The sequence below is a fragment of the Ambystoma mexicanum genome, chromosome 3p (genome assembly GCF_040938575.1).
Source record: "Ambystoma mexicanum isolate Mex_15411 chromosome 3p, UKY_AmexF1_1, whole genome shotgun sequence".
In the NCBI taxonomy this organism is placed as follows: domain Eukaryota; kingdom Metazoa; phylum Chordata; class Amphibia; order Caudata; family Ambystomatidae; genus Ambystoma; species Ambystoma mexicanum.
The window spans coordinates 193,015,584-193,039,836 of NC_090925.1; the positions used below are offsets into that span (position 1 = coordinate 193,015,584).

General features: G+C 47.6%; 1 protein-coding gene across 2 annotated transcripts in view; it reads left to right on the top strand.

Annotated features, from left to right (window-relative positions):
- The window catches only part of C1S (complement C1s), a 479,233-nt gene that overhangs the window by 171,463 nt on the left and 283,517 nt on the right, over positions 1-24,253 (top strand). The window lies entirely within an intron of this gene.

Here is a 24,253-nt window from a genome sequence, read left to right on the forward strand (position 1 = left end):
TGAAGGCTCCATAACCCCGGTGCAGTTGTTCAGTGGTTCATGGTGATTTGTGAGGGAAGGGTGGTGCTTGGTTGGTGATAGTTGCCTTGCCCTGCAGTGTGATGGGCACCCTTACAGTGTAATTGTGGTATCCTATGTACATGATGTGTTCTGCTGATCAATGACTGTTCATGTGTTGTGTTTACCTTTCAGGTGTGAGGGGATAGTTGTGGTTTGACATGCTGGGGTGTACACATGGTGAATGTTCACATGTGATGTGTAGAGGCCACTGATGGTCACTTGATTGCACATGCATATGTTGAGTGCATGTCCCTACTGACCCACACACTCGCACTATAATGCACTACATGTACAACCGCCCTTCCATGTCCACGTGTACACTCTGTTTTCCTTCTGGTGCCCACTGTGTCCCTGCAGTACATGTCCTATGACCAATTGTGGATCCTGTACATGCCTAATTTGCTTTTTGATGTGGTTTGTTGCTTAGATGTGATGTTCAGGGTGTGCATCAAACGCAATGGCTGTTAACTGTGCTGTGCACTGAGAAGTGTGTTGCAGGAGGTGGACACAGCACACAGAAGCTGCAGTGTTGATTTTGCAATGCACAATGTGCATGTAGACAGGCATTCATTGTTATGTTGCAACTACGACTTTTGGAATGCATTTGGGTATGACTTATTTTGGGTGGGAGGTTGTTGGTCAGTCATTTCATCTGAATTCATGCATGTCAGGCATCATTGTCTGATGCCAATTTACATTTTTCACATGGCAATGTGTACCTTATTGGTACTGTGTTGGTGCATGGCTATTGCTTGCCATGTCATGTTGTGGTTTGGGAAGGTTTGAGTGACATACCAGTGATAGTTATGGCCTGTTTTACAGGTGTGTGTGATTCATACCTTGCATATGTGCCTTTTGGTCACACAGGATTGCTTGTGTTTAAGTAGCTAGGGATGCACACAATGTGGCACTTCCATGGCAACAATCTCAGGGTGGTAAGGTTGTGACAGTTGACTGTCTCTTTGTCATCATCGATTGTCACCTGGTATGTGCCAGGCCTGTGTGCACTCCGCAGGGGTGGGAGTGTAGGTGAAAAATGTGTCCACAAGCTGGGTCCGGGCTTCCCCGCCACGTGCTCTATCCCCACCCATTGGCAGCACCTGTGCCTGTGGTTGGGGATGCGGGGGCACCACCATGTCCACCGGTACGCCCTGCCGTGTTGCAACATTGTGCAGAACACATGCTGCCACAATGATCCTGCACACTACTGGGGGTGCATAGAGTAGCTGCCCACCAGAGTGTTCAAGGGAACGGAAGCGTGACTTGAGCACTCCGAATGTGCGCTCCACTATCGCCCTGGTTGCAATATGGGCCGCGTTGTATCTTACCCGGGGTGGTGCGATGGGGTTCCGGATTGGCGTCATCATGTGGTTGCTCAGAGGGTAGGCACTGTCCCCTGGAGAGGTGATAATGGTTGTGATTATTGGGGTTTGTGTATTTGTGTGTGTGTGTGTGTGTGTGTGTGTGTGTGTGAGACATGCATGCATGTGAAAGGGCATTTGTACTCACCTAGGAGCCATGTGTCGCCATGCTGCCCAGCTTCCAGGGCCCGGCTCAGGGCGGACATTCTGTATATGAAACTGTCATGGGTGGAGCCAGGGTAGTTTGCATAGACAGAGGTGATGATTCCCTTTGCATCGCATACCACCTGTACATTGATGGAATGCCAGTGCTTGCGGTTTCGGTAGATGTGCTCAGTGGCCCTAGGTGGACGTAGGGCCACATGGGTGCAATCTATGGCACCAAGCACTTTGGGGAAGTGTGCCACCCTGAAAAAGTCCAGGATAACGGGCTGCCTTTCTGTGGGTGTTCTGGGCATGTATATGTGCCTGTGGACTGAGGGGCGTGCTGTCATGATTGCCAAGACCTGGTGTAGGCAGCGTGACTGCGTGGCCTGTGAGACCCCCCACTATGGCAGTAGTCCGCTGAAATGACCCAGTGGCCAAAAAATGCAGGACATTGAGCACCTTCTTCAAGGGGCTCAATGCTTTGGAGCAAAGGGTGGGGGATGTAAGGTCATCTTTCCACTCCCTGACCAGGTCTAGGATGATACGGGGTGGAAACCTATACCTGCCGTAGACCTGGTCGTCAGGCATCCAAAAAGGCTTGTCTGTGGTGATAAAATGCGTGCCCTGGCTATTCTCCTCCTCCTGCGGTGTCCCACGATCAGTGCTGCGACAAATGGGGCATTCATTGTAGCTGTATATACGTGTTTGTTGTTTGCGCGCACTTTTATACTGTGCGCAGGGACGCTTCCGCCTGCCTTTGTGTGGTGGACGTGTTCACACCTGTGTGCGTCATTTGCCGTGCGCGGGTTTCCTGTATTCGAATCCATGAATACGGGTTGTTCGCGTGACGTGGGCGTTCCGTGTAGCTCCCTGCAGTACTTCCCCAGTTACGCCTTCTTTTTCATGCGTTATTCCCCATTCCGCGTGTTCCGCCCACTGTTCCACCCACTTTTGTTGTGTGCGCTGCACTATGTGCGCTTTTGCTGTGCGCGTGGCGCATGCCGTTTTATGACGTGTGTGCCCGCGTGCGACATGCACCGATTTGGCACACAACCAGTGGGAAACAAGCGCAGCACCTTCCTTGAATCGCACGCGTGCGCTTGCTTTCTCACGCTTGCGCCACCTTGCGCCTGCTTGCGCTGGGATTTTTGGCACACGTTTGTTCCATGAATCGGCCCCTAAATCTTCTCCTGAAGTCAAGACTTGGATTCTACTTCTGTACTCCATCGACCAGCGTTTTTTCAGCCAGGAGGCCTTTTCCCTGAGTCTTTTGGGTCCTGCTCCCTGGGGTCCATCTAGTCTGGTTTCAATCTACAGTCAAGGTGGCCTCCAAAGGAGCCCATCCTTATCTTCATCAGAAGAAGGAGAAAAAACCCACAGAACCAAGGAAGACACAGAGAAAGAAGAACTCAGAAGGCCTGGATAGCTCAATAGAGGAGACAGGTGAGGAGGAGTGCAGGGTATTCACTCAAGAGTTTGACAGTATACAAAGCCAGAAGATCCACATTGCCTCGCTTGAACAGTATCAAGAATTGTGTAACGCCATTCAAGGTTTACGAGTCGAGATGCAGGCTGTTCACGCCGGAAATGCGGCACTCCGTCAACAGGTTGCTGTCCGGAAGAAGACAAAGGCGATCAACCTGTTATGCCGTTTACGTATGGCAAGTATGATGGCAATCCAAGACAGTTGAAGGAATTTCTAGATGCTTGTTCGGTTTACATTTCTTTCAGACCCAAGGCTCTTGAGACAGACAGAGCCAGAGTGGGGTTCCTGGTGTCCAATTTTGCTGGTAGCGCATTGGCATGGGCTACACCAATGGTAACTGGCAGCGATCCACGAATTGGTAACTACAACCAATTTATTCAGAGTTTCAAGGACCGGTTTGAGAGACCAGAGGTCCAGTTCTCCACTTATGAAGCGATGTTGGACGTTAAGCAAGGAAACCAGGATGTCTAGACGTATGTTTCCCAATTCCAGAGATTGGCACAGAATGCAGGATGGCCCGACACTGCCCAGCAAACCATCTTCAGGAGAGGTTTACAAGAAGAGATCAAGGACGAGTTGGCCCGGATTGCTTGTCCAAACTCCTTTCAGGAATTGGTAAGTTTGTCCCTACAAATAGAGTTTCGGCTCATTGAGAGAAGACACGAGAAGAGGAAAAACCAGTGTTTTCCACCTCTTGCCAACACACCGACTACGGCTAAGGAAAGACCAGACACCGAGGGACCTATGCATATTGGTGCTACAAGAGAACCTCTAACTTCTGAAGAGAGAAAGAGACGAAGAGAACTGAACCTTTGATTGTACTGTGGTTCTTCAAAGCATCTATTGCGTAATTGTCCTGTAGTCCCTCCTGGCCGTCAGGGAAACGAGCATCCCCATACTTCAGCAAGGAAAGCAACAGGGAAACGAGTACAAACCATTGCAGTTGCACCAGAACCAGAATCCAAGGGGACAACCGCCTAATGGTCTTTCAAATCACTTTATCCACATCCACAGGATTTTCCTTCAAGGTGCTTGCTATGTTGGAGAGTGGGGCCGCAGGCAACTTTATAGATGCTACTTGGATCCAAGATCATGACATTCCTCTGGTGCGGAAGGACCCAGCCATTCCTGTAGAGGACGTGGACTGAAGGCCTTTATCTCCTGGACCCGAAGAGATGGAGACTTATCCGGTTCAAATTGTAATGGATGGTCACACTGAGAAGGTAAGCTTTGATGTTATCAAGGCCGCTCACTTCCCAGTAATTCTCGGCCTCATTTGGCTATGTCTACACAATCCCAGGATTGACTGGAGTGCCAACCGACTCAGCTTTGATTCTGAATATTGTGACCAGAATTGTATAAAGGAGCAAAGTAAAGAGGCACATGCTGGTTGTTTGATTGAATTACCACATACTTCCATTTCCTCGATACCAGCTCATTACCAGGCTTACTCAGAGGTCTTTGAAGATGTCATTCCCCGACTCCTCCCACCTCACTGTCTCGAAGATTGTGCCATTGATCTCAAGGAGGATGTACCTCTTCCATTTGGCAGGATGTTTCCACTTTCCCAACGAAAGAAGGCAGTACTTAAAGAATATCTCAAGGTCAATTAAAAGAATGGACTAATCAAGGAATCCGAATCCTCAGGTGCTGCCTCGTTATTTTTTGTGGCCAAAAAAGGATCTGAAGAGCTACGTCCATGCATAGATTATAGAGAGCTGAACAATATCACAATTCGAGACAGGTAGTCCATGCCTTTGATTCAGGATATTTTGGAGGTGGTACATGATGCTCGGATATTCTCCAAACTGGATCTGAGAGGTGCAGCATAGTCTCAGAAACACTTACACTTTTCAAAATCAACAAATGCCTGGTTGTATCAGCCCAGGGGACCTATTCAAAGCAAAGAAACAAGTATCCTTAGTGGGTTCTTAATATTCCGGCGAAGACTGGCTTGTCACTGCAGCGCCGGTACTGTAGCACCTGACATTTCAATAAATAGTCAAGGAAAGCTGGGAGTTGTAGCTCCTAACATCACAGGAAGACTGCAAATTCAGCCAAGTTGGTCCAAGAAATATTTGAGAGTGCTTATTTCTCTGCAATATCTTTCATACAACACACAGATGCTGTTAGCCAAATTTAGATGTAAGCATATTGTCAAAATAATGCAAACCGCTACATGCGTACATTAAGAATAAATGAACATTAGGTGAAATCGTGGTGAACACAAATGGATGAAAGAGAGTCGCCTAAAGCAGGGTGGCCTCAGAAATGGTTACACTTTTCAAAATCCACAAATGCCTGGTCATATCAGCCCAGGGGAAGTATTCAAAGCAAAGAAACAAGTAGCCTTACTTCGTTCTTAATATACCGGCAAAGACCAGCTTGTTGCAGAAGCGCCTGACGTTTCAATTAATAGTCAATAGTCAAATAGTCAATAGACAATAGTCAGCAATACACAAATGGGTTTCAATGCCGCTGAAAGCATAATCACAAACAACCCGGCAGCCTCCTACTATGCCACTGTGCCTAAACTATGTTTAAATAGTTTAGAAAATTACCAAAACATTTTGGAAATTAACGAAAAGTATCTGCCTACATTTGTTTTGCTGTCACGGTCTGCAGTTTGGGTTGTCTTTCAGCATGGTGGTCTCAGGGCCAGTAATACCTGAAAGTGGTCTGAAATCGTGTTTATTATTTATACATCAAATCAACACGATATTGTTAACTCAGGGAGTCCACGCCCCAATATAAAATATATGGTTTTTCATTCAGTCCACCACACAGGTGCATTGGTGTCATTCACCCTTGCCTAACCCCTCTCTGCCTATTTTTGTCTAGTTAGTTGGGCTTTTTAATTATATGTGCTAAAAAGCATCATTTGCCACCAATTGTACTATATATCTATGCCTCCAATTGAGGCAGGACAAGGGTGAATGGTGCAGACGGGCCTACAACCGAGGCAGGACAAGGGTGAATGGTGCAGACGGGCCTACAACCGAGGCAGGACAAGGGTGAATGGTGCAGACGGGCCTACAACCGAGGCAGGACAAGGGTGAATGGTGCAGACGGGCCTACAACCGAGGCAGGACAAGGGTGAATGGTGCAGACGGGCCTACAACCGAGGCAGGACAAGGGTGAACGGTGCAGACGGGCCTACAACCGAGGCAGGACAAGGGTGAATGGTGCAGACGGGCCTACAACCGAGGCAGGACAAGGGTGAACGGTGCAGACGGGCCTACAACCGAGGCAGGACAAGGGTGAACGGTGCAGACGGGCCTACAACCGAGGCAAGACAAGGGTGAACGGTGCAGACGGGCCTACAACCGAGGCAGGACAAGGGTGAACGGTGCAGACGGGCCTACAACCGAGGCAGGACAAGGGTGAATGGTGCAGACGGGCCTACAACCGACATCATTAGTTTAGTGTTTCATAATGAGCCACAGTCCACAAAATCGTCTACTAAGGAAAATAACACATGTAGCAAATATGCTGCAGGCCAAAGGCACTTTCATTAAATCGTTATTTTATAATGGAAAAAGTGAACAATGCAAGACAGAGATGATACTTTTATAAGGCAAGTCATTTTTATCTGCTACATTTCAAAACAATGCGAGTCTCTTAAGGCGGATGTGATGTTCAGTAAGTGGCTATTTATATTATATGCGTCTGGAAGCGGGCATTGCAAAATGACATTGTGGGGTGAGTAGGCATTCCCCCCTGTTTTTGGGTTGCTCTCGGCATCCCAGAGTGGGTCTTCCTGTGCTGCACAGGGTTGGGGAACATAAGGGAGGGCACAACATTTTGGAAGTGAGACTGGCGCCCCCTATGGCCCTAACCAAGCAAAGCCACTACATTCTCCTGTATCAACAGTTTAAAAAAAAAACATTTTTATTGGCATTTTGTTAAACATAACAATTAGGCGACAAACAGAATCATTAATGTATCAAATGTTTCATGTCGTAACAGGCCAACAAAGTAAACAGTAAAGGGGGGGAATACAGGAAGGGTGACAAGACAAACAGGTGGGGTAACAACACCGGATAGAGAAAAAACAAGAGTCAAAGGAAAACAGACCAACCAATGATTCTGTTGTAGTACAGGTTCACCTCAATCTCTGCCAGCATTGTCTCTTATACGGGTATGGGTGCAAGTCTCTGGATCTATGTTGTCTATTTAGCAAGGTTAAAGGTGGGATGTATCGGTTACCTGGGGCTCATGGGGGTTTATCATCCGAGGGGTACAATGCAGAGTTAACCAGAGACTTCCATGCCTCGAAGAGGAGGCCCACTGCCCCACCATGCACATCAATGGCCCGACCCCATGCCGTCGTTTCGGCAGTGCTCCAGCGTTGCATTTCTTTCAACCACATCTCAAACCTTGGCCCCTTATTCGACTTCCACGTCATAGCAATACATCTCTTACCCAAAATGCAGGCCAGATCCAGAAATCTAGAAATGTGTTTATGTTTACTTGCCCTGGTGTACATCCCCAGAATGCCTGTATCCACAGTTTAGAGACCACACTGCTCCGTTCCACCTCAGGGAGCACACTAGCAAGGTTTGCCCTGCAACCGTGTAGCAGGCCTTAACTTCTTTCGTTGATAAATCTCATAGATGTGGCATTGACTGGCACAGAACCGTCTAACATAGGAGAACCAGCAGCACAGCATCCACTTGATCTCTCTATTCTGGTGCCCGCAGATCTTCCTCACATACACATGGCGAAGAAACAGTTTCAGGGCAGTAACCAGTGAGAGCTTTAAGCTATTGCCCCACCCATGATCACTGTGGACATGGGCCACCACCCCAAACGGGGCCTCAACTTATTTATTTATTTATTACATTTATATAGCGCGCACACAGCCCAAGGGCATTAAAGCGCTGTTACTTGCAAGAGCTTAGTTACAGGGTTACAGAAGTAGGGCGCATTACAAATCAGTACAAAAACACAAATCAGTTCATAATTCCATCAGTACAGGTTATGCAATGGGTCAAAGGTTAGTATTGAAGTCTGATGGAAGGGGCCTTATGTGAAGAGAATGGTTTTCATAGCTTTACGGAAAGAGATGAGGGAAGCCTCACCTCGGAGCATGGGAGGAAGGGCATTCCAATGTGTGGGTGCGAGGTATGGGAAGCTGGATCCGCCTGCTCTGGCTCTTTTTACTAGGGGAACACAGCGCATGTTGGTATAGGGTGATCTGGTTGGTCTTGTCCAGGAGACGGGGTGGATCCTTTGTGAGAGGTAATCAGGAGCAGTGAGGTGAATGCACTTGTGGGTCAGTGTAAGGGCTTTGAAGATGATTCTTTCCTTTATCGGGAGCCAGTGGGCTAGTTTCCTGGCCTCAGAGATGTGTTCTCTCTTAGCAATGCCTTTGGCTGCACGGAGAGCACTATTCTGTATGACTTGGAGCCTCTCCAGGTTTCAATGCCCTCGGCTGCTTTTCAGTTTCCTCCTTTCTTCACTTGACCTTTCTCACCCTCGACAATCTAGACTATATTATTCTTCAGTGTGAGCATGGTGTAGTCTTTCTACTGTCCTCCCATGCTTCGTTCATGGGTGGCCACCACATTGAACGGCCGTCTCACAACCCACAATTCCCAAACCAAGACGGCATATTGCAAAAATGGCGGTAAAGCACATTAGCACACTGGGTGGGGGAGCCAGCCAATCAGGTGGCTAGGAACGCAGGCTTGAACTGCCAGTACAAGCCTGTGTTCCAAGTCCCTTGGAGGCCGGCTCTCCCCGCTGCAATCTCTCCCCCACCACCCTCTGTCCCATTTTCTTTTTTCATCCCCACCCTCCTACTTACCTTATTTCGGCAGCGGCGGCTACTTCTCTTCGCCTCCCGCAGGCAACCATGGAAAGGGAAGAGGGGGTCCACCTTCCCTTTCCATGGAGGCCATCCTGGAAAAGGATTTTTTTCCCTACAGCGGAATGCCACGCGCGTCCTGCTGTACGAAGGAAAATCCTTTCTGTTTTAGCATCCCGGGTTACCGCTTTGTCAACCCGGGATGCCAATGGTCTTCATCCCTCGTTATCCGTCCTTGCTACGCTCGGGCGATAACTTGGGCTGCCTGCCCATTATACTCCGTTCCAGCCCCTGGAATGGCAGATGAACACCACAATGCACATACACAACTTGTCTACAGCCCTAATGAAGGGTTGTAACAAAATATTGGTGCGCTCTTGTACCGATGACCAGCAACCCCGGTAATTCTATGGCTCCAACGGGTCCAGAATTAAAGGTGGGAATGGAATTAACAATGACGGGCACAGCAGAGGAACCCCTGGATCATGACAGCGAGACTGCCTGGGCTCAGAGAGACCATTGTTTGATTGGCGATACTAATGCATCAATTATACAGGAGAGGAAAAAATGTACCCTTGTGAAGATCAACCCAAAGCGTATTGGTCTTTCAGCTGCCCAGGCTAAAAGGTTTATAGAAGATGTGATTTCTAGTGATGATTCTGTCAAGGAAGTCATCAAATCTCTTTCTACGTTCAACACTCTGGATAAAGCTCTGACTTCTTTGAAACGTTTAATTCAGAATCAAGGCTCCTCCAGGGCTGGTTGAGTTAGGGAGTCACTTGCCGTCATGGCCGTGCTCAGTTCATAGGAAGAGTTGGCGCTTCAGACTTCCAAACTCAGAGGAACCAGAATGTCTGTGTCCAGGCCACAGCCAGACCCACCGTTTTTCGCCAGTGGGGTTAAGGCTAGGAATGAAGAGTTCCAGAAGAGGGGATACACTGTTTTCATACTCCTTTTCTGTGCACGCCTGTTGGAGTTCGGATTCAGTTTTTCTTCAAAATGTGGTTATGTGTTTCAAGAGATCGATGGGTTCTTGATCGATCCAGGGATAGCACACAGCGTGTCACCCTCTCCCCAAGACAGAGGGTGGCCCCCATTCCTTTCAGAGTCTCCCAAGTTCAGTTGTTGCTTATATTTCAGGAGATTTCTCCATTATGGAACACTTGCAGCCTCAATTTCTTCCAGCAACATGTCCTTAGTGCAGGAAAACAACTGTCTTTTTTGTGCAGTCTTTCATCTCAGGCTGCTCAGCGACAATGTGGGGGACCAGCACTTGGAGATGGAGACAGTTACATTGTTACAAGATGCCTTGAGACAAGGTGATTGGTTGGTATGGCTAGACCTCAAGGATGCCCATTTAACAATGCAATTGCTCAGCAACACAGACAGCTCTTTGCTGGTCCTTGCCCTTCAGTTTATCCTGAGTCAAGTTGTAGGTTTTTTGCCAGGAAAGGGCATCAGATTCCGGATCTATTTTGCAAATATTCTTATGGCACCAGAACGGATACTATTCTTACAGTACATGCACGTAACGACACGCTTGTTAATAGGGCTGGGGTAAGAGAGGGTGGCATAAGTTAGAAAATGTTGAAGATTTGTCCCTCTCGAAGGTCCAGTTTCTGAGCATCATAGTCAATTGTGCCACTTCAACCATTCCGCTGCCCGCGACGGGTCCAAAACTGGCACACTAAAAAGGAGAGTTTGCGTGCCTTTGGGCCTTACATTGTAGCATTAAGGAGACTTGCGAGGACTTTTCTAAGCATCCTTTAAAGTCCGGTGTGTGTCTCACTCTCTCTCTGTTTCATTTTCACTAGAGAAACCTCTGCTTATGGCCTCTCTGCCTTCCTTGCCCCCCCTCTCTCCTTTACCCTCGCTTTTTCTCCCTTACCCTCGCTCTCTCTCTCATTCTCTCAATCTATCTGTACCCAATTTCTCTGTCCCATGTTTGTACTTCATATCTTTTTCAAACTAGTTGAGCTCCTTCGACCCCCTAACCCTCCTCGACCCCCGTCAAATCTGTGTGCGCGTCAATACAATGAGGTGTAGGCGAGACGCTGCCGAAAAGGTAACTACAAGCTGGCCAGCCTCTTTGGTGGGCCAACCACACAATTGAAATGGCCTGCCCCATTCAGCCACAGCCACACCCCAGCCACAGCCCTGCAGATGCACCAACAGGTGCAAGCATCACAAACAACTTCTGCTTCCTGAGCGTCCCTACTCACATCTCATCTCCCCCTCTCTAGACACTCTGTCATCCAATAGCCTTTCCTTATTACTGGAAGCCAACACTGCTCTAGCCTGGGGCATTCATCTGAAAGGAGCCCCCTCTCTGGTGCCCTCAGACTGACACTCACACAGCGCTACTTGTTAGGGAAATCAAAGCTACAGTTTCCAAAAAGTAACCCATTAAACTAAGACTGAAGTCGAGGTATCACCCGAGCCAACACAAGAGCTCTGAGGACAGGAGAGCATGGGCCTGGCCTGGGCACTTCCCGGTTTCGACTCAAATATATAACCTAAATTGGGTAAGCCCCGTCTTTTAGGATCCTACTTTAATGGGGGGTACTCTGAAGCAAAATTGAAAAATAAGATTATCTGGCATCCGAGGGGTGGTTAGATGTCCTGCCACCTCTCTGTAAGGAGCAGTCTGCCAACTCAGGAGGGTAAGCTGACTGTGCTAGAGCGCATCCTTTATGGGGTATTGTGGACATCGTTTGGGTATCTCGAGAGCCAGATAATTTCCCTATCACACCAGGAGACACCTTTTCACATGCTCCATTTCAGCACTTCCTGTGAGTATCTTTGCTGTGATTAGACTGATACGCCAATGGATATTTCTCCTCTGTGAAGGGTGCAGTGAGCTAAAAAATGGGAGAAGACCCTCTGAGTGGATGAAATTCCACAGAACAGGTTATTTGAACCATGTTCGTCCTCAGTAGAGGGGCTCCCACACTCTTCTTTATTTACAAATATTTATCACTAATGAAAGTGGTGCCCACTTACCATACTTTGGAGCTATGTCATGATATCAGGGACGTCATTTGAGGGTTGCTAGTGGTCGTAGCTGCGACCCCTGGCAACCCCCGTGCGACCCCTGGCACTGTCTCTGCAACCCCTGGTGGAGGGCTTGCATTTCAAAAAGAAATCTCTCGGTTTTCCGTAATGGAAATCATTTTTTTTTTAAGTCAGTCAGAGTGACTTAAAAAAAAGAAATTATTTAATTGGTTCTAGGTCATTTGGTAGAATCTAAATGGTCGACAGGACAAATGGTCGACACCAAAAGGTCGACAGGTCAAATGGTCGAATGTTTTTTTTTTTTCACATTTTTTTTTTTTTTGGGGGGGGGGTCCTCCCAACCCCCTTATTTTTTTGCTAAAAACCCCCTTTTTCCCTAAACTAAAACCTAAAAAATATATATATAAATAAAAAAAAATGTGACCATTTGACCTGTCGACCAAATTGTGTCGACCATTTAACTAGACACCGATTTCATTTTGAAATGTGAACCTGCCCAGGACATGGATGGCTCCTGTGCTCTGCAGCGCATGACAGGAGCCAGAGCTGATTTCTTGTGTACGTGGAGCATGTGAGCCCGAGGCCAACCTGCGGAGGAAGAGCAATGGCTTCTGGAAGGTAAGGACATTTATTTTTTTAATGTAAAAGTGTATGTTTGTGTGATGTAAAAGTGTATGTTTCTGTGAGTATGTGAGTGTGTGTGTGTATTATGTAATGTATGTGTGCGCATATATCATGTAATATGTGTGAATGAGTGCATGATGTTTGGGTGGCTTGGCATGCTTGTGTGAGTGAATGGTGAATGAGTGCATGTGTAAATGAGCAAGTGTTGTGTGAATGTGTGGTTTATTACTCCTACTCCCACTCTTCCTCATCCCTGTGCTTGCCTATGAAGCGCTGTGCCTCATACTGGGATGAGGAAGAGGGATGTTGCAGTAATACTGGGCCATGGAGTTGATTTTCTCGGTTGAAGGAGCAGTGAATGTGTGGAAGGGTGGGGCAGGAGAGGGGTGCGCTAATACATAAAGGTCATCAATGATAAATCAGGCCTGATGTGTATTAGTGGCTAGACTGACATTTTTGTACAGACAGTCTAGTCTTTTCTTACTGTGGCATGCCATTGTTACTGGGCATCTATAATAAAGTAAGCATCATAAGTGTTATTTCCTGTCTAGTCTGGCATTTGGGTGCAGCCACAATAGCCTTTTCATACTTGGTCATGGCATATTTTCTGGACATACATAATGAAGTAAGCGTCATAAGTGTTACTACGTGGCTAGACTAGCATTTTGGTGCATCTAGTCCAGCAATTTCTTACTATGGCTTGAAATTTTGTACTGGGCATCTCTGATAAATCAATCATGATACGTGACATTACCTGGCTAGATTGCCACTTGGATTGAGGCAGTCTAACCTTTCCTTACTGTGGCATGGTATATTATTCTGGGCATCTATGACAAAGTAAGCATGATAAGTGTTATTAAGTGGTTAGTGAAACCCATCTAGGGCTGTCTTATTGTGGCATGGAATGCTTTATTGTGCATCCTCAAGGCTACAGCAAACATGGTAAGTGTTAATACATGTCTAGCCTACATTGTTCAGGCTAGACAATGTAATAACACTTGTTTTCTTATTGTGGCATTGCACTTTTATTAGCAAAGCAGTAAGAAAGCTCAGCGGGTTGAGTGCTCGATGCTGTGATCTATGTGTGATCTGTAGGTTGCATGTTAGACTCGCGGCAAGGCCAACTCAGAGTGTCATTTTCCAAGATTGATAAATGAGCACTAACTTCTGTTAGAATGACAATGGGATTTAAAAATGTGCTATGTATAGTATTTTTTGAAAGTGTTCTATAAATAACAAATCATATCATGAATCAAAGCATTAATGCTCCTGTGCATTGTTGGTCACTTGCATCGATTGGCTTTTTGGATACTGTAATATCGCAGCAACTGGCAATGTAGGGGCTCTACTTATCATGTAAAGACAATAACTGACATGCAGCTATAACGGGCATAATATGGAAGTAACTGGCCATACCGTGCTGAAGTGGCATATCTATGGCAGTGCCTCTGCCTATGTTGATTCTATTGGGTCTATCCCTATCCCCACTTTTTACTTTTCTCCCTCTAGTCTCATCTCTGTTAAAACCCTGCCGCTCTTGTGACCTTACTTAACAATGTAGATGTTTATACTCGCTACTGTTGTTGCGAATTTGAGTGCTCTCTGCCAATAGCCAGGTGTCCTGGATTTAACTCTGTTGTGATTGCAGCTGTTGTCTCAATTCTGGGCATGTTCTCCACAACAACTGAGTATCTCAGGTCAGGCTGTTCACACTTGCTTCTGTTGACTCAGTTTTGGGTGCTCTCTCCCGATAGCTAGGTATCCAAGATCTAGCAATTTACAATTTTTGGTGCTGTCTCAAATTTGGGCATTTCCCAATAGCCAGGCATCTCAACTCAAACATTATACTAATTTTGGATGTTTCTACTTGCGGCTGTTGTCTCAAATCTAGGCATCTTTACCCACTAATCAGGTCTGCTCAAGTGTAGCTGTTTCTGCGTACGGTAGTACCTCAACCTCAAACGCTCCCAGCCCCCTCTAACCCGCCCACCTTTGAGCCACACCCTACCCTGACCATGGCGATCAGCACACACTGGAGCCGGACACACCGACAACCAAGATCACCATTTCCCCATCAATCAGTACCACAGGCACCCAGACTCACTCACACACACACTGCCACTCCCCACACACCTCCCTACTCACACAAGAGGAGCCCTCAGGCATTCTGGAATACGCACCACTCGCCCTACATACTTCACCCTTGCACCCTCATTCTTGAACCCAGTATCACACTCACCCAGAATCACTCACGCACACACTGTCACTCACCACACACCTCCCCACTCACATACAAGAGGTGCTCTCAGGCATTCTGGAATACACCTCATCCACCCTTCATCCTTCTCCCTCGCACCCTCATTCACGAATCCACCATACACACCGCAAAACCTCTTCACCTCCAACCCTTCCACTCGAAGCCTACACACATACCGACCCAATGCTGTAGACCTCTGCTATCCACTTACAGTTGCCTCACATTAGCTAGAGCACTTATACAGTCTAAACTGGACTACTGCAACGGGTTATATGCAGGCGCAAACAAATCTGTAATCAACAAATTGCAGGCCCTACAAAACAACGCACTCCAAGCTGCTCTTAATATTCCTAGGAGAGAACATATCTCTGCTACTAGAAAATCATGTAAATGGCTCTCCATCCAACAAAAGATCGATTTAAAAACTATTTGCCTCACTTACAAAGTCCTAAATCACCTTGCCCCGCCTTAGCTAACCAATAAATTCACCTTGGAACCTGCTACCAGAATCACCAGATCCACCAACACACTATGCCTGGTGGTGCCTAAATATACCCTAAAAAGAGCCAGTGGAACCAGTTTCCCGGTTCTAGCCACCCAACTGTGGAATACACTTCCACTGAACATCAAATCCATCCCCACCTTTCAACCCTTCAGAACTCAGGTCATCACCTGGCTACTAAACAAATACTAACACCACCTTACGTCCTTCGGGACACATCACACACATACCAGCATTCACACATCACCACACTTTATCTACTGATACTAGTTTCTACAGCTCCCGTATCTCTGTGTACCTATTTATATGTCTAACGACATATCTTACTGTCTATTTGCTATCTGCATTAACTGTATTTTTGTAAATTGTATAAATGCTGTACAAATATCCCAATATATTCACCTATGACTGTAACCATATTCTTGAGCGCCCATTTACCCCTGGGTCTGGAGCGCCATACAAATAAATAAACAAACAAACACCACACACCTTCAACTCTCAGACCAGAGATGCTCTCAGGCCAACCAAGATTCGCCCACTCCCTGCCCCCTACCTAACTACCTCCAAAGACCCGCTATGCATTTCCAATCCTTCTTTCCCGCCCACCATTCCAAAGAACTCACATCCTCCCACAACCTCTGCCCACCCTCTAACTCTCAGACCAGAGGAGAACTCTGGCGTGCCCTGAAACAACTGAACCCTGCACCGCTCTCAGCAACCTCTGCCCATCCCCTCACACTCTCCCACCTCCCCATCCCACCTTCCCAGGCAGAAGGCCCTCTGCAACCCACAGCTTTCCACCACCCAGCGTCCAGCTCTGAGACCAGAGGAGCCCTCTGGCGCTCCAAAAACCATTGCCCCACCGCCAGCACAACCCTTGTTCCTACCTTTGGAAACACAACCTCCACCTCTCTCACCCCTCTTCTGTCCCTCTCCCCCACAGCTAGAACCCTAGGAACCGCCTCGCATTACACTCCATCTATTTCTCATATGAGGGGAGCTTCCCCTCATCCCAATTGCCCCACCTCTCCTCCCACACCTTCCAACCACACATCGTCCCTCACATACATTTAAGACCCATCCCACACCCTCTCCAATCCCTCCTCTGAGAAATCCCAGCGGTCCCGCTCCACCCCTCCCCAGGCCTACCCCCACCACCACCTCCGGTGATACTTCCACCTCCCTTGCCCGGACCACACCTCCCTTGACAAACATGGCCCCCAACCTCCCATCCACTCCAAAACATTGACCACTACCAGAAGACCACCCCAAGCCACTCCCCTCCCTTTTCTCAGCATAGCACGTCTTGCCCTTTGCCAAACCATCACCTCAACCCCCGTCCTTGCAGACTACCCCACCCTCTCACACAAAACTCAGAGGTAGAGGCCACCCCTCGCCCTCAACTCTACATACATCGCCAGCCCTGCATCACTCGACCCAATTCACCCTTCCCACCTCCTCTACCACGTCCCCTCTATCACCCTTGCCTCCCACTTCCCTACTTCAACACAGCCTTTCCCGCTTGCTTCTCCTTCAACCCACATCATCTCCCACTCGCCTATCCCCCAGGCACCAACCCATAAAATCACCAAGCCCGACACCTCAGAACGGCCCAGCTCCTCTCACCACTCCCCTCAAACCTCTGAGCCAATTGCTACCAACCAAACCGGCCATCCCACACCACTACTCTGTCGAAGACCTGAGACTGCCCGCCCTCGGTCCTGAACCACCCACCTTTTCTTTTTACACACACACACCAACAATATCCCTCCCTCTAACCAACTTCGTCCATCCAGTTACACTGTCCAACCCATTCCACCCTTTCCCCTCCACCACCAACCTACCGGCCGCACCCACCATCCCAGCCCTGCCAACCCCAGACACCTGGAAAAACACCATCCCACAACTTCACACAAAGTCAACTCCCTCCTTTTCAGTGCCCTCTCCGTGGCCAAAAACAGACATTGCATCTATGATCTCCTAACCTCAGAGAATCCCGATATCACCTTCATCACGGAAACCTGGTTCTTGGACAACCCCAAACCAATTGCTCACAAAGCATTCCCAGCCGACTACTCACTTGTCACACACAACAGATCCTCTAGAGGAGGCAGAATAGCCATCCTCCACAACCACACATCTCTATCACCTACTCCTGAAACACAACCCTGCACAGCTAACTACGAATCACTTCTAGTCAAACTCTCTCTCCTGCTCACTCTCTCACACCGCTTTCTACTCGTCTATAAGGCCCCGGGATACGACAGACATTTCACCAACAGCCTAAAAGACTCACTAGCAGCCACATTCGTTAACCACCCTGCACTCAACCAATTGGGGTACTTCAATTTCTGGTTTGATGTGCCCAACAATTCCATGACTCTACCCCTGGTCGACAGCCTAGAGGCACTAAACCTCAACCAGTATATCACAGGATCCACACACACTGCTGTACACACCCTTGATGCCATTTTCAGATCCTCTGACCTCATCTCCATGTCCACCCCTGAACCCCCCATCTGGACAGACCACTCTGCCATACCTTTCTCTCTCCTCACACCGCCGCCACCCCACAAGGCCTCCTCTATCCCTACATCTCAGTTCAAGTGCTTGAACAAGGTCAAGGCATTACCTGGCCGAAGTGCTGCTACACAGCTTCCCCTCACTCCCGGCCCCAGATAGACCCTTACCCATAGAGCTCTTTGACTTCTGGCAAAATAACTCCCTCATTCCTCTAAACCCCTCCATGTCCGCTCCCTCCCACAAAGGACCTACCCCCAAATGGTTCACCTCCCACCTAAAGACTCTCAAAACACATAACTGCACCCTCGAGCGCAAATGGCGAGCCTCTGTACAGCAAATCAATGTTCACCCACATCACTGAAATTACAAATCAGAGATTCGAAAGGCCAAAAAAGCATATTATAATAAAAGAGTCCAGAGCTCCCATAGCAGTTGCAAAGAGCTCCACAAGATCATCACAGAATTCTTGAACCCTTCCTGCACCACAGCCCCGACTGCCTCCTCACAAACGCTCTGCAACTCCCTCTCTGAACATTTCCACAAAACAGCCCTAGACAGAACGGTCACCCTCAATGCCAAACTCTCAAACCTGTCTGTCCGCCCAATACCAGCTCTACAAGAATCACCCTTCCCCCGACAACCCTTCATTCTGCTCTTTCAACCATATCTGGAGTGAGGAGTTTGTCCGACAGCCGACCCTCCAGCTCCCCTCTCACCCATTGTCCCGCCTCTCTCCTCAAAGAAATCTTCACCTCCACTTGTGCAGGAGAACATGCGAAGTCCATCCTTAATGACTCCCTCACCTCTGGAACTTCACAGACCCTTCGAAACTGCACATGTCAAACCTCTTCCTAAAAAAAGCATCCCTCACCCTCTCCTACCAATGAACTACAGGCCCATTTCCAACACCCGATTCTTGGCAAAGCTCATCGTCCGCACTGCGTACTCAAAGCTCAATGGTTTAGTGGAATCGAACAATCTCCTAGACCCAGTGCAACCATTTTTCTGTCCGCGCCACAGAACATAAACCAAACTCTATCTAGGATGTCTTCAAAGTCACTGTAGACTCATAAGGATGCTCAGCACTTGTTCTTCCTGACCTCTCGGCAGCATTTGACGCCATTAACCACATGATCCTCCTTGACAGACTTCACTCCATAGGAATACGAGATTCAGCGCTTGCCTGGATTGCTTTAATTCCTCACTAACAGACAGCAAATCACCCATCTCCCCCCTTTCCTCTCCACTGCACAGCCAGTGAACACTGGAGTACCCCAAGGCACTCTCACCCCTTCTCTTCAACCTTTACATGACCTCTCTGCCCAGGATAATCCGCTCACATACCCTCACCTGCTATAACTATATCGATGACACACAGATCATCTTGAGAATTCCTAAGATGACCTCCGACCCTTGCCCTGACCTAGCAGCATGTCTCACTGTCATTGACTGCTGGATGACAACTAACCATCTCTTTCTGAACCTAGGGAAAACAGAGATCATGGTATGTGGAAAAATTGCTCTATTCCCCCAACCGACTCCCTGGTCACCTTCAATCGGCCCCCCAACCACCACCACTGTCAAAAACCTTGGCTGCAGAATGGACTCAAACCTAACTCTATCGAACCACATCAACAAAGGCTTCTGAAGTGCATCTTCCCTTACCTCACTTCCCCAATAGACTGGCTGCAATTATGTCCATTGTCATGTCCAGACTTGATTATGCGAATTCCCTCTACCTGGATGCACCGGCCTACCAACTAAACAAACTCCAAAAGAGTCCAAAACTCGGCTGCCAGACTACTTCTCAGACTGGGATGAAGCTACCACATCTCATCTGCTCTCTGCACCCTGCATTGGCTCCCAATTGGACATAGGGCCACCTTCAAAATCCTGTGTATTACTCACCGAGCGGTGCACAAAGCAGGTCCCAAATATCTACAAAAAAGATTATGCCCTACCAACCAACCTGCACCCTAAGGTCAAGTACAGCCCTCTTCCTAGCGGCCCCTGCCTCCAATTCGGCTAGGATCGGAGGGTTCGCCTACTGAACCCTGGCACCAACCATGTGGAACTCACTGCCTCCCCGCATTAGACACAGCAAGATTACATGGCTTTCCGGAAGGCACTCAAAACCTGGCTCTTTGCCTAAAAACACCTAGTGGACCACCCTGACCACTTGACCTACCACCACATCCAAGAAATGGCTTGGTAACCCCTTCAAGACAGGCCCTTAAAAAGGCTCTTAGGCCAGGAGATATCTACATCCAACTATCTGGAGCCATTGCCCTAGACGTGAAACCCGAATCGTAGTTGCACTTAAGTATTGATATTGATATTTTATTTCTATCGCGCTCGTACACAAGTGTACCTACGCCATGACAGAGTTGAATAATTCCCTTCCTCCACCAGGTATAGACTATGCTCTGAGGCCAAGAGATATCTATCTCAAATATATGGATCAATTATGCAAGACTCGTAACCCAAGCACTAATAGCACTTATGTACCAACGCTATGACTGAGCTTGATCATTGCATCCTGCAGATATGCACAACGTTATCAGTCCAGGAGATGTCAAGCCTTGCTAATTTTATTCATCTGGAAATCCTGGAGCAGAACTCCATACTGAGGGTCTAATAGCACTTATATCTTTGCTAATCCTACCTATCGGACAACGTATCTAGCATAACTACCAACCAAGGACCTTTCTAGCACCTATATTAAAACAATATGATGTGGGCCAGATCTGGATGTCATCGTCCAACAGACATGACCACCCTCGGATCATTTGATGCTTAATCTGATCTGTCTGGGAATTGATCGCGTAACTCCATTCACGTGGACTGCAGTAACACCGGTATTATGATGCGCTACTGGGCTCGCTCTTTGTCTCTTGCTGTCACTCGCTATGTTCACCTATCAGATAAGCACTTGAGCGGTCTAGCTCACCCAGCTCTCTCAAGGGACTTTGATGCGGTGTAGTTTCACAAATTTGAACCATAAACCTGGACAGGAATACCCGACCACCTGCTGCAAACAATTACTTGGGACTTGAAACTTGGATCCAATAGCACTTATGCTCTAACTTTATTCCCACCTCCAAGGGAATATGCTTTAGAAATCAGGCAGCGAAACTGGCGAGGCAAGTACCAGCAAGGGACTTCAATGTGTGCTACCCAATTGTGTTAGTCATACACAGCACAAATAACAAAGGCTGGCCAGATGCTAGACCTTTGGTTTCACTGAGTACCAGCCACCATTATAATAATTGTTCTTTTATAACATGCTTAATACCAGAGCTGGTTTCTAAGCATGAGCCTGGAATTCGAACCTGTGTTGCAGTGCGTTGTCTTGCTTCCAAGACAAACACGTTGCCCCTGAGCTATCCACCATATCTAGTATGTACTTGTACATCCGTTAGTACAGAACTTCATGGAATTGCACAGTGAGAAGGCGTCACCGACAAGCAAATGCAGACGCAAAAAGACAAAGTGATGACCATAGACACTGATGCTGGACCGGGCTCACAAGCACCAGCCATTATTTCTAGGATGTAGTGCTAGGACCAATAAAACTGAACTTGATGCAGTGGTACGCCAATACGTAATTGCAGACCCAACACCTTAGCCTAATAGCCTCGAACTCCAAAAGGAGACACTATCTCCTCGACAGGCAGTGGAAGCTCATCAGGAACACAGCCCCCCTCCAATCCACAGTGACACTCAAACACACCAATATTCTAACTCTCTCCTCTGCACCAGTAAACAATAGAATGCAGCTATACTCAACCCTACATGTATCGGCCACTTTTACTCTCTATAAATTGGCAAATACTACCAAAACATAAAAATAGGGAGTAAAAATACTCCCAACATAAATAGGAAAAAGACATGTAGAATCTTGCGCCCTTGCTTTCACCCTCACAGCTCCATGGATATTTTGGACCAGTAGTGCACGTTGTACCACAGGAAGAAACTACTACTTTAACTGCCTGATTGGAAGAAGTAAACATGTATATTTTAATGTGCATGAATAACTATGAGCAGAGAAATCAATATTACAAAAACATGTCAGTTTTTCAGTAAAAACATTTTTCTACCTGCTTATAAAATAAATACTCTCATTGGGAATTGGACTTCGATGTTTACGCCCTAAACATCATTTTACTCCCAACTTTAAAAAGTAGGGAGTAAAATACTCCCACTTCCAAATCTTATTTGGCGTACTAGTTATACCCCTCGATTAATTTGGCCTAGCTGCACACATACGTGTACCCCTCCATGATCACCTCAGCAGTATTTAGAACGCAGCTACACCCCTTGCTCTAGCTGCACAAATAATACCACTCACAAACTCGACCGCCGCCAGAATGCAGCTACCCACGTCCAATTGGCCTTGCTGCACACATTCTACTGATCTCACACAACCACCGTAGCACGCCTAGCGCTAGAGTGCAGCTACACAGCACTTAAAGACGCCCTGGCTGCCCACATACCGAGTGCCCCCAAGCACTGTTTACTACAGTACTCTCTCCACTGACCTGGACAACGGTCCCTGAGTGCATTCAGCCCACAGCGCTTTGGAATCACACCAATACCCAATAACATAACATAACATGACTCCATCCATGGCAAATGAAGGCATCATAGTTGTTAAAATGTGGTTGGTATCTAAAATATTCTTGTCTGCTTTAGTACCTATTTGGTATTAAAAGAATTGTGCATTAATGTTTATGTCCGCAAGCCACTTCCGGTGATGTCACCAGGGTTTAACAGGGTTTAAGAGGAACTGATGCCATCCAGGTTAAAGGGCATGTGACATCACTTCCTGTGACTTCATCAGGCGTGTGATGTCACTTCCGCTACTCCAGGCATTTGGGTGAATTGATGTCCCTGCAAGATATCAACATTTATAGTTTCTTTTGTGATCAATGTATATGTTATTGCAGTGCTGATTTCTGTATAATCCTAAAGACATACGGTATTCGGTTGGGAATCACATGTGTGTTTAGATTTTGCCTGAGCACTTCTCGGACAGGCTCTTGGGCCCGGCTGGTGATGCAAACCTGACCTCTGGTGGTGCAACAAAGAACATCTCAGCAAAGCAAAGGAAAAAGAGAGCTTTACCCAGAACTGTGCGCATGTGCAACGCTTTCACCATCATGTGTCCACTGAAACGACAAGATAAAATCAGGGACAAGCGTCAGGACGCCGTGACCACTGGCGTAACAGGGGCCTCCGCAGCCCCCGCGGTGCGGGGGGGCCCGTGGTGTGGGGGGCCCCACCAGCACATGGCTGGGAGGGGGCCCCAGTAAAAAAAAAAAAAAAAAAATTCTAAAAAAAAAAAAGTTTCTTTTGAAATTCACTCTGCATTCATAAAGAACATTTCTGTAACAGAAATAATTTCTTTATGAAGGCAGGGTGACTACAAAAAAAAACTTTCTTTTTGAAGTCTGAGGGCCCCCGTAACCCATGACATGGAAGACCCTAGGCTGGAGGCCTCCATGTCATGGGGTGGGGAACCCTATGCCTTCAAAAAGAAATTGTTTGTTTTTGAAGGCACTCAGCCATCATAAAGAAATTATTTTGATTATGGTTCGGTCCTTAACTGAAATAATTTCTTAATGAAGTTATAGTGACTTAAAAAAGAAACAATGGGGCTCATTCTGACCATGCCGGTCCGGAAACAACGGTGCTGGTAAGCTTACAGGCACTGTTGTTTCCGGACCGGCATATTACAGGTCTGCCTGGTGGGGCTGCCATGCCCGAGAGGTCTGACCCTGCCAGGCACAGCAGCCACGGTAGGCAGACCTGTCACGGAAGCACCGGCACCGTTAACAATGGTGCAGGTGCTTCTGTGTCCCCATTCCCGTGGAGTCTGGGGTTTAACGAAATTACCGGCACCTGATTTCCCAGCCGCCGGACTTGAAATAGCACGGTGGCACCGGGAAGTCAGGCCATAGTAATTTTTTATGGGTCTGGCGGCAACCCGCCGGTAGCACCGGCACGGTTACCGCTGGACCCGTAATGAGCCCCAATTTCTTTTTTAAGTAATAGGGCCCCCCCTCAACTCCATGACGTGTGCGTGTATGAGTCTATGGTGAAAGGGTGCACACTCAAATGTATAGCCGGCTGCCTGTGTGTGTATGGTGAAAGGGTGCACACTTAAATGTATGGGTGGCTGTGGGGGTGTGCCTGCATGGTGAAAGGGTGCACACATAAATGTATAGGTGGCTACCTGTGTGAGTGTATGGTGAAAGGGTGCACACTTAAATGTGTGGATGACTGGGTGTGCATAAGGTGAATGGTGTGTGTGCTTGTGTACAGGGGCACAAGAAAACCTTCATTTCGGGGGGGCTAACCCTTCAAATGTTGGGAGAGGCGCTAACTTCACATGCGGTGGGGAGGGGGAAACTTATTTGTGTGGGCGCATCCAAATTATTTACGCATTTTAATGAGACTATTC